We start from the raw sequence: 10,920 nt of genomic DNA, 5'->3' as shown, positions 1-10,920 counted from the left end.
TTCTTGTGATCTTTTTTTAAAAAAAAAAATTTATTTATTTATGTATATTAGTGCTCTGGCTGCATGTTCCTATGCTCACCAGAGAAGGACATTGCATCACATTATAGAGGGTTGTGAGCCACCATGTGGTTGGTGGGAGTTGAACTTAGGACCTCTGGAAGAGCAGCCAGTGCTCTTAACCACTGAGCAGTCTCTCAAGCCCTGTTTCTTATGTTAGTATATTGGCCTCTAGATATCTGCATTTGTGATGTCTGAGGGTTGAGTTACTGATTTCTGAGTTTGTCTTTGTTGGATGGGTGTTTTGTTCCTTGTGCTCTATTTCCTCTCTGGTCTTCTGGTCAGTGTGGCCTTCACTTCTCCCAATCTCAGCAGAGCTGGGAGTTTCTGTCCCTGTTGGAGGTTGGAGCACAGCAAGAAAGAGAGCAAGGGGCATCAAGAATATGATGGAGAAACATACAGAGACAACCAAATCAAACTAGTGAGAACTCATGAAATTTAGACCAACATCTGTGGAGCCTACACTAGAATGGACTAAGACCTCTGCATAATAGAGACAGTTGTGTAGCTTGATCTACTTAAGGGGCCCCCTGCCAGTAAGATTAGGATCCATCCCTGGTGCATAAGCTGGATTTTTGGAACCCAGTATCTATGGTGGGACACCTCGCACAGCCTTGAGGCAGGGGGAGGAGCTTGGACCTGCCTCTGCTGATATATCAGGCTCTGCTGACTCCCCATGAGAGGACTACCCTCTTGTAGGAGGGAATGGGGAGCAGGTGGGGGGAAGGCTGGAGGGGTGGGATGAGGGAAGAAGGGGATCTGGGATTGGTATGTAAAGTGAATAAAAAATTTCTTAATTAAAACAAGGAAGATGGCACAGGACTTGGTGTAGAGTGGGAGGATACTGTGATAGTGAGAGATTGGGGAAGTTTGGGAGGTGGGCAGCTTACCTGGTCTTCTCCCAGTTGGAGAAGTCTTTAGTAGAGCAGGAAGTCTCTGATGCAGGCTTGTCTCTCAATTAAAACTTTTGGATTGGGTCTATAGAATATAAAAATGAATAATAATAAGAAAGTTCAGGCTTTGTCACTATTTAATAAGGAATTCCAAATAATTCATAGCTATATTCTATCTTTGGAACAAAGCTTCCCTTCCTCATCTATAGATCATTCAGAGTGATTCCCTTATACAGAAGGGGAAATAAATAAGAACTCAATAGTGAAAAACTTGACAAATACTTTAACTAGGTGTGCTGGATAGTTTTATGTCAAATTGATACAAACTAAAGTCATATGAGAAGAAGGAACCTCAAGTAAGAAAATGTTCCCATATGATCACGTTGTAGGCAGGCCTATAAAATATTTTCTTAATTTGTAATTAATGTGGGAGATCCTAGCCCACTGTGAGTGGTGTCATTTCTAGGCTGGTGGTCCCAGGTTCTATAAGAAAGTAGGCTGAGCAATCCCGGGTGAGACTGACAGTAAGTTGCATCCTACCACAGCCTCTGTATCAGCTTCTGCCTTTAGGTTCCTGCCCTGTTTGAGTTCCTGTGCTGACTTCTTTCATAATGGACTACAATGTTGAAGTGTAAGCCAAATAAACCTATTGTCTTTGGTCATAGTTTTTCATTGTAGCAATAGTAAGCCTAACTAAGACACTAGGTGATTCAAGTTAACCTGAACAGTGACAAGTTACATTTATACTATATCCTCTTGGTATTAAATGAAGAGACAATTTTAACTCTCTGGTTTCTTTGCTTCTAAAAGTAGCCTCTGTTCTATCAAAATCTTCAAATAAATCCCCAGAAAGAGACATTCTATAAAAATTCCATCTAGTAAGTCTCAAAACTGTCAAAGTTCTGACATTGCTAAGAAACACAATTTCAGCAAACTCCTTGATCCTCTGTATATCACAATATTACCATAATTTCTTCTGTAATAGTCCAATATGTATGCAACAATAATTCATGGAGAAGGGCTATGGATCTGAAATGAGAGCATGGAGGTGTATATGGGAGAATTTGGAAAGAGAAAAATGGAATGAGAAATATGATGTGATTGTATTCCAATCTCAAAAAATAAAAGAAATAATTTTAAAAGATCTGTCAAGATCATTGGAAACAAGGGAGTCTGAAAAACCGTCAGATGAATTGCCAAGAAGACATGAAGACTAAATACCTAAATACAATGTGCTTTCTTGAATGGGAAACTGAACAATAGAAGTTGGAATAATTCCCTTTCGTTGAGTGGGTCTTAAGTACAATTTGAAAGCAGTTGGTTACCACCAAGGAATGCATGCCACTACTACACAATTAGAATTATTGTTCAATGCTGGTCATTGTTGCTGCTCATAGCTGGTATCCTAATTAGGGTTACTATTGCTATGATGAAACACCATGATAAAAAGCAACTTGAGGAGGAAAGTTTTTGTTTTTGTTTTTGTTTTTCCTACACTTCCATGTCACTGTTCATCATTGAAGGAAATCAGTAAAGGAACTCAAACATGGCAGGAACCTGAAGACAGGAGCTGATGCAGAGGCCACGGAGGGGTACTGCTCAGAGGTTTGCTCTCTTTGGCTTGCTCAGCCTGCTTTCTTATAGAACCCATGACCACCATCCTAGAGATTGCACCACTCACAATGGTCTGGGCCCTCCCTCATTGGTCACTAATTAAGAAAATGCCTTACAGCTAGATTTTATGGAGGCATTTTCTTCATTGAGTTTCCATTTTTCCAGATAACTCTAGCTTGTGTCAAGTTGGCATAAAGGCAGCGATTAACCACTTTTCAACTTGACACACAAATATTTCACTGTTAAGCCATAACCTTTCTTTCTTTTCTGTTCACCCCTCAATATCACACATGAATATCAACATTACAATATAAGCATTTCAAATTTTATAAGTACTGTAGTGTTTAGAAATTCAAAACTTAAAAATTCAGTCTCTTTAAAATATTTAGTCTCCTTTAAAATCCAAAGTAAGTATTTGTATAATTCCAAAATCTCTCTAAAAGTTCAAAACCTCTCAACTTTGAGCTCCTGTAAAATAAAAAATAAGTTAAATACTTTCTTATCTGAAGAGAGAAGAACCAGGGCCCAGTTACAAAAAAATCAAAACAAAACAAAACTCCAAACATGTAAATATCAATGTCCAATGTCTGAGATCCACCCACTATCTTCTGGGCTCCTCCAAAGGGCTTGGATCATTTATCTGACTCCATTTTCTGCAGCCAGCCAGAACATCTCCTAAGCTTTGGCTAGCTCCAGTCCATGTTGCTGTTATTCTTGATGGTCATCCATGGTACTGGCATCTCCAAAATCCTGGGTCACTTGGAGTAGCTGTGATGTACTTTTACCAGTAGCCTATCCTGGGTTCCCTAAATGAAGGCAAGCTTTAGCTACTGTTCATGACCCTATCATTCGTTCAAAACAAGTACCACCTGGTGATGCTTACGCTACTAAGTTTGGCTGTCAGAATGAACTATAACTTTAGCTACCACTATAAAACAGCTTCTGTATGCTGACTCTTAGGAAACACTTCCTAGATTTTCACTTCAGTGATGCTAGATTTTTCTTAATCACTGCCAATTTCTCAGCTCCAGATGACTAGCATAGAATATCTCAAAGCTTTCACATTGGTGGTTCTGGTCTCTTTTATCACCATCAACTTTTCAGCCCCAACTAACCAGAACTACAGTTTCTTAACTCAAAAAATGCAACCACCCCAATAGATTCTTTAAGTGATTCTTAAAATTCCCCCTGGAACTTGACAACTCATCCTCCATCATCTGTATTTCCTTCAGTACTCTTATCTTCCAAGCTCAGGTAAAATAGCTCACCAAGCTTTGAGTGCTCAATGGATTCCCTAACCCAAAGTTCCACAATCTTCCCCAAAACAAAATAGTCAGATCTGTTACATCAATACCACATGATCCTGGTGCCAATTTCTAACCTACTTAGGGTTACTATTGTAATAATGAAATTCCATGACCAAAAGTAATGTAGGGAGGAGAGGGTTTATTTGGCTTAGACTTCTACAGCTCTGTTCATCATTGAAGGGAGTTAGGACAGAAAATTAAACAGGGCAGGAACCTAGAGGTTGGAGCAAATGCAGTGGTGCTGCTTATTGTCTTGTTCATCATGGCTTGCTTAGCCTGCTTTCTTATAGAATCCTGGACAACCAGCCCAGGGATGACTTCACCTATAATGGACTGGGCCCTCCTACATCAATCATTCAATAAGAGAAACACCTTACAGCTAGACTTATAGAGGCATTTCTCAATTGAAGTTCTTTCCTTTCAGATGACTTTAGCTTGTGCCCAAGCTGACTGACATAAAACTAGCCGGCATAGCTGGATATGACTGTTGGTTGCTTCTCTCCTTCATAAGTTTGCATGGCACCTACACTCTAAATCTTATCCTTACACACACCAATAAGTGCAGCTACCACCCCTTGCTTCTCTTTGCAGCAAATAGAGGCCAACACAGACAACCAAAACTGAACACGATGCAGAGATCAATAGATTGGGCACCCCCATCCCCAAGATGTACATTATAGCTCCTGAATCCATGGCTCATGGAACATCATGGAAAAAGAGACAAAAAGATTCTAAGAACTAGAATACTAGGGTGTCTACTGTAAAACAGTCTTTCATAGAAATGCTTGCATAAACAAGACTGGAACAAAATATAACAATGGATATATTAATCTGGAAGAGAAAAGTTTTTGTTGGGTTTGGGTCTAACCCTAGAAAAGACCTGCAGGCAACTACTGACTAGTGAGAGAAAATGAATTGGTATTTCCCAAGAATAAGCATTTTTTGGTTATCCAATGCAAAGTGGTATGCCTCAAAACCATATGCATACAAATAATAAAAACAGACGCAGCAAGTATATATATGCGGACACATGTACCTGCATGTAACAAATATAATCAAAGGAAAAGAGGCTATCAACTTGGGATGGGGGAAATGGGAGAAGTTCAAGTGAGGATAACTTGGAGTGGAGGGAGGAAGGTTTGGGAAGTGCTATAGTTCTATTTTAATTACAAGCATTAAAAATATTAGCTTTTTATACTGTTTTAAAAATCATATTACAGTCACTGAAGAGGAAGTTTTAGTGAAACAAGATGAAAGATTCTGATTCATCAAAAGTAGCACAGAACTGTAAGTTCTCTCAGTAAATAAGCAGCTGACATTCAATCCTTCATATGCCTGTATTGATACTTCTCCATTTTACATAACCATATTAAGTGCTTCTATTGTTAGATTCAGAAACCTTAAGTGCATCTCCAGTTTCTTTCCAGAATTTTCGAAGCTCAACTGCACTGCAAGACTTGAAGGTAGAATGTGATGGTCCAGACTCTCTACATTGACCAGTTTATTTAGCTTATTGCATGAGCATATTATATTATTTTTCAATGAGAGGCTCACACTCCATAGCTCTACTTCAAGAGAGCATTACATAGAAAAGATGTTTTTAAGTCCCATTCATAATGACTACTTCAATACTGCACAAAAGAAACAGAGCACAGACACAAATTTGATGTTGAGTGAGAAGCCAGTTTACTGTCATTTGCAAGCTCCTATTTTAGATGGTTACATTAATCAAAACAGCTATTACGAACGATGTTTTGAGGATGAAGTAATTATATAAATATGGACTTAAAAATTTATGCTAAAAAGTTTTATTATTTTAAATAATGAAATTCGGCAAAATATTTTATGGGCAAAGAGGGGAATTTTGTTGCCACTTTTGACATCCATAACTCCAAGAATTCTAAATCTCATGTAGAGAACACACATCAGAGGTAGGAGAACACAGAAATTAAATAAATGGCCTTGTGCAGATAATGATCGAAGGAACTTGGGATGTATTTGTAAGGAACAAGTACAGGCAGTTCTTCCTGGTTTTCAAAATGGAAAGTTTCTAAACAAGAGCAGCTATAGAATTTGATGATATGTCAAAAAAATTTTAAACTGAAAGTTTCAATATTATCAGTTCAAAATTAGGAAAATAATTAGTAGTGAGCAGAATCAAGGAAGAATATAAGAAGTGCAAAATAACACAAACTAAATCCATCCCTTCATGTTTTTTTTTCACTTTAATTTTTGCATTTAATTTTAAGTATCATCTAGTATTGCATTTCCCAGGAAAAAGAATCCAAGATTCAGATTCTGTGTGGAAAAATGCAAAAATTTCATCACTTGTAATGAGGTTACAGTCATGATAAACATTATAAATGGAAATTACCAGAAGTTAAAACTGCATTAATCTTCCTAGCAGACATCTCAGCCTGCCAGACATCACAGCATAGCTGTGCAATACCCCTTGGAGACCTCTCTGCTCACCTTTATGATACTCCAACATCCTGAGAGATTCAATACTATCCAGCAACCTGAGGGAAAATCACACTTTGTAGGTCTAGCCCAAGAGGAGATGGCATTTTAAAATTTAAAGTATGATTTCTAATGAATGCTTGTTGCTATTTTACTATTGGAATGCTGAAAACTTATTGTCAAAATATTATGTCTGGGGCAGCCTATTTTGGGAATTGAACAATAGCCATGTAGAGACTGAAAACGTTTAGCACTTTCATAAAAATTTAAAGATGTGGTGCTTTTGGAGTCGTCTTTGATAGTTAGTGTCTTGGTAGGGGCTCCTGGCCTCTAGTTTGCCTTACTTACCAACAACTGAACAAATATCCAAGGAAGTATAATCATGGCAGAAACTTGCCCTGTCAATCAAATGAATTTTGAAGATGGAATTTATCTAAGATCCATCTACAGTTAGCACTTTTGGCAAATGGAAAATATATGTCAAGTTCTTCATTAGAGCATTTATAGAACAAACCTAGATGAGCTACAAATACAACATACATTTTAGAAATAACTTCTTGATTTGTTAAGATTACAATATATTATTTCCCCTTCCCTTCCCTCTCTCCAAACCTTCCCACACAATTTCCTCCCTTGCTCTCTTATTTTTTTTTAATTGTTGTTATAGGTAGTAGTAGTGGTGGTGGTGGTGGTGGTGTGTGTGTGTAAGAGAGAGAGAGAGTGGTCCTCAGTATATAAAGTTACTTGTATGTGTATGTTTTCAGGATTGACCATTTGGCATTGTATACTCAGTTGCTTTTCTCTTCCCTGGAGGAAATTATTTCTCCTGCTCTCAGCTTTCCTCAGATCCCTGTGATTCTTTATCATATATAAATGAGATATTGCAAAAGTGGCAGAGTAAGTCCACAGGTCCATCTTTGTGCAGATAGAAAACTCAAGCAAAACCTTACAAATAAGCATTTTCAGATTCTGGAAAGCATCTAAATTTATTGCAACCAAACTAACTCATAATTTTTAAGTTAAGCAGCTCCCCTACACTCATCAGAACAGACTTGTGGCAGCGTCATTTGTCCTTGGTCCTCTATCTCTGGTGCTGTGCTGTCACGGACTGTGTGGCCACTGCTCCCAGGATAAGGCTCTAGAATTAAGTTCCAGGAGCAGCGAAGCAGACTGTGTTATGGAGAAGCTGTCTATGTGGTTCTAACCTGCCATACTAACAAAGTGCTCTCTGTTCTGCCTAACTCAAAACTCAGAGAGCGCCTTTGATGGCCAGAAAATTACCCTCCCATGCTTTACAAATACTCTACATTTATGGGTTAGTGATTTACATTGGTTTTGTTTATTTAATATTTGTTGTAAAATGATTTACCTGTTCCAAATTCAATGCTTTTGTGACTTATGTATTTTAAATATTTTCTCAAGCTCTGCAATGTGTGCCTTTAGTTTGCTTATGTAAAGCAAACTAAATTTTCAATAAAATATCATGTATTCATCACATTATAGTTACTGTTTCAAGACATATTACCTGCAATGAATTCAAGAAGAGTTCATCTACAATACATTTTTATTGGTGAAATTATTAAGGCCACTCCACATAGTTAAAAGGGAGGTTTATTTTGTGGGATAATTTACAAATGAAGGGATAGGTTGCAGGGTCTGGGAAAGGGATGGCGCAGTCCGGCAGTGTTCTCTGGAGAACTCTGCTGGGTCTACCTCCATCATCCAGGATCCTGGAACCAAGAGAGCCCTCTCCTCTGGCTCATGGGTCTTCAGCGTCCTCCCTCAGCCCCGCCTTGTAGGCGTGACCATTACCGAGGCCTCAATGGTGGTTGGAACTTCCAGGCCAAGGCTGGAATGGCTACCCACTACACATTTTAGCTCTCTGTTGCTTGATCTTTTTATGTTTAGAGCCAAACTCTAACTGACCTTATTGTTATACAGCATAAAACAAGGATCAAACATCACTTTGTACCTTTTGGCATCCAGCTCCATAGACTAAAAACATAGACTGTTATAGCGTAAGGATCATTAGTTAAGTGGCCAGTATCTGGATGTTATTGTCTTTTTTTAAAAAAATATTCATTTATATTTTAAGTATGAGTGCTCTGCATGTATACCTGAGTGTCTGAAGAGGGCATCAGATCTCATTATAGATGATTGTGAGCCACCATGTGGTTGCTGGGTATTGAAATCAGGACCTCTGGAAGAACAGCTAGTGTTCTTAACCACTGAGCCAACTCTACTGCCCACTTTTCTAGATTTTAAAAATCATCCTCCAATGCTCTCTGTCTTCCTAACACTGAGTCAAAACCACCTCTAGAAAACTTACTATACTTTTATTTTACATTTAATATTGGTAAACAGTAGCTTCCATCCCTATGTCTCAAAGTAAGTCACACACATGTGATCATCTTAATTCCCTTGTACACTAACCTTTAATACACATGCTTTATCAGTTACTGAGAGATGCACATAAAATCTCGTGTTCAGTTTATGTATTTTCATATTTCTCCTTTTGGTTTTAAACCAGTGGATTTAAATGTGCTAGTAGAAGCTTTCAAATTTATAGTTAAATGTTGAATTTTAGAAATTTCATTTATAAAATCTGTCCTCACATATTCATTTTATCTGAATGTCTATTTTTCACATATTAATTAATCTAGAGTTTTATTTTTGTTTATACATGACATACAAATGTGCATCTACTTAATCTGTTTACCTTTTAATATTTATTTTAATTCTTTATAGTTGCTGTAAACTTGACAATCTATGTTCATGGCCTCTTTTGACCATGATGTTTAATCCACCATTTAAGAAATAATGAGCTTGGAAATTTTTACTTTCATAAATAGATAGTAGGGGTGCATAATACTGTAGTCTCTGTTGGAAAACTTTAGCCATGACCAACATATTTTTATTTATTTATTTACTTACTTACTTACATTTTTGATAGATGCACCATTTGGTGAGATTAGTCTTCTTTGCTTCACATACCGTGTGTGTGTGTGTGTGTGTGTGTGTGTGTGTGTGTGTGTGTGTGTACCTCTGAAGAAGTAGCAGCTTTCCAGTCTTAGCAGACTGGCTTTATTTGGGAAAGCTCTTTGCCCATTGCCCCATGCAGACTCTATGCTGACAATAGAGCATGGTACAAAGACTGGCTTATTGCTAGGGTGCTTAGCAGGTTGGCCTTTTGCCTGGATAGGCAGGTGAGTGAGTATGAAATCTGTTTCTACAGGACTGAGTCTCAAGCACAGAATCACTGCAGTGTACCTGTTGACTAACTTCAGAAATGGGCCTGAGTATGTATGATGATGATAGCACTGGATTCAGCAGCATCATGGGACAGCCTAAAGCCTACAGAGTCTTAGAGAAAAACTAATTTTAAGAACATAAATAATCCTTAGAAAGGAGTTATTGGTAATTAATGTCTGCAAGGAAAAGGAAGCCCTTGAGAGACTACCAATTCTCAGTAGATAGTCTACACCATGCACACACAAGCAGCACTATATGGATGCTGTGGCTTAAAGAATGACTACATGAAGTTGGCAGAGAAAGTAGTGGGGATAGAAAGAATTAGAGGGATAGGAAAGGGAACAGATTTATAAAACACATTATATGCAAGTATAACATTCTTAAATAATAAAAAATGTTTTAAAACATAATAAATCATTACCTGATGATAAACATGATGGTTGTGTGGTATGTCCACATGTTTGTACGTAAGAGGGTGATCATAGGAGGAAATCTTCAATGACAGAAACAGTGAAAGAATGTAAACTTAGATTCTGAAATTAAATAAAAATCTTACAGTAGGAGGAGCACATGTGCATTGCCCTGGCCAACGGGGTTTCAACGGGGGTGACCCACCTGTGGGAATGAATGAAAGAGACAGGGGACATGAGGGACAACAGCAAGACAGGATTCTACTCAAGCTGCAGATTTTATTTTCCTCCACAAGGCTTATATAGCAAAGGAGGGGAGGGGGCAAGAAGGAGGGAAGGGGAAGGGACGTGGAAGAGGTGCAAGACGTGGGAGACATGCAGGTCATGCAACTGCAAGATGTCGGCTAAGGTCACTGGTCAGGGGCCATTTGTTCTGTTGCTAGGCTACTTGACCATGGAATGCTCTTTACATTTGGTTGTCATGGCACCTGACTGTGGAATGTTCTTATCTTTGGGAGCCTCTGGTTAGTAAACAGGTGTTACTGCTCTGGGGAAGGACAGTGGTCTTATAACTTGTTCTCTGGCCTAGCTAGTATTTTTCCATGGTTCATGTTTGGTTCCTGACATCTTGGTCCCTAACAGTGCATAATGTCTTGTTTTAAATGGCAATACAATGGAGATGGATTATGAAACTTTATCCTGTTTTACCCTTTTAGATATACATAGTTTGGGAAAGGATACAATAAAGAACACAATTTGGAGTCAGATTTGGTAATTAGGAAGGTCACTTAATGAATAACAAAAATTTTACTGCCATTATTATTTTTGAGTGCTGGGAGGTAAAAATGAGCAGGTTAGGCAAATGTTTGTACCTGTGTTGTATCCCTAGCCAATAGTAACAAAAATTCTGCTTAAAGTACAAATGTC

The 10,920-nt window shown here is 38.1% G+C and overlaps 1 long non-coding RNA gene across 1 annotated transcript; it reads right to left on the bottom strand.

The window, feature by feature from the left end:
* Nucleotides 1-289: 289 nt before the first annotated feature.
* LOC118585300 lies at nucleotides 290-10,066 on the bottom strand. Its single transcript, XR_004945175.1, has 3 exons — nucleotides 10,005-10,066; nucleotides 948-1,035; nucleotides 290-390 (listed from the first exon to the last, which is right to left on the bottom strand). It is a non-coding gene; the product is annotated as an uncharacterized LOC118585300 (long non-coding RNA).
* Nucleotides 10,067-10,920: the final 854 nt, after the last annotated feature.

The sequence above is a fragment of the Onychomys torridus genome, chromosome 6, assembly GCF_903995425.1.
Source record: "Onychomys torridus chromosome 6, mOncTor1.1, whole genome shotgun sequence".
Taxonomy (NCBI): domain Eukaryota; kingdom Metazoa; phylum Chordata; class Mammalia; order Rodentia; family Cricetidae; genus Onychomys; species Onychomys torridus.
This window is presented reverse-complemented; position numbering and strand designations above follow the sequence as displayed.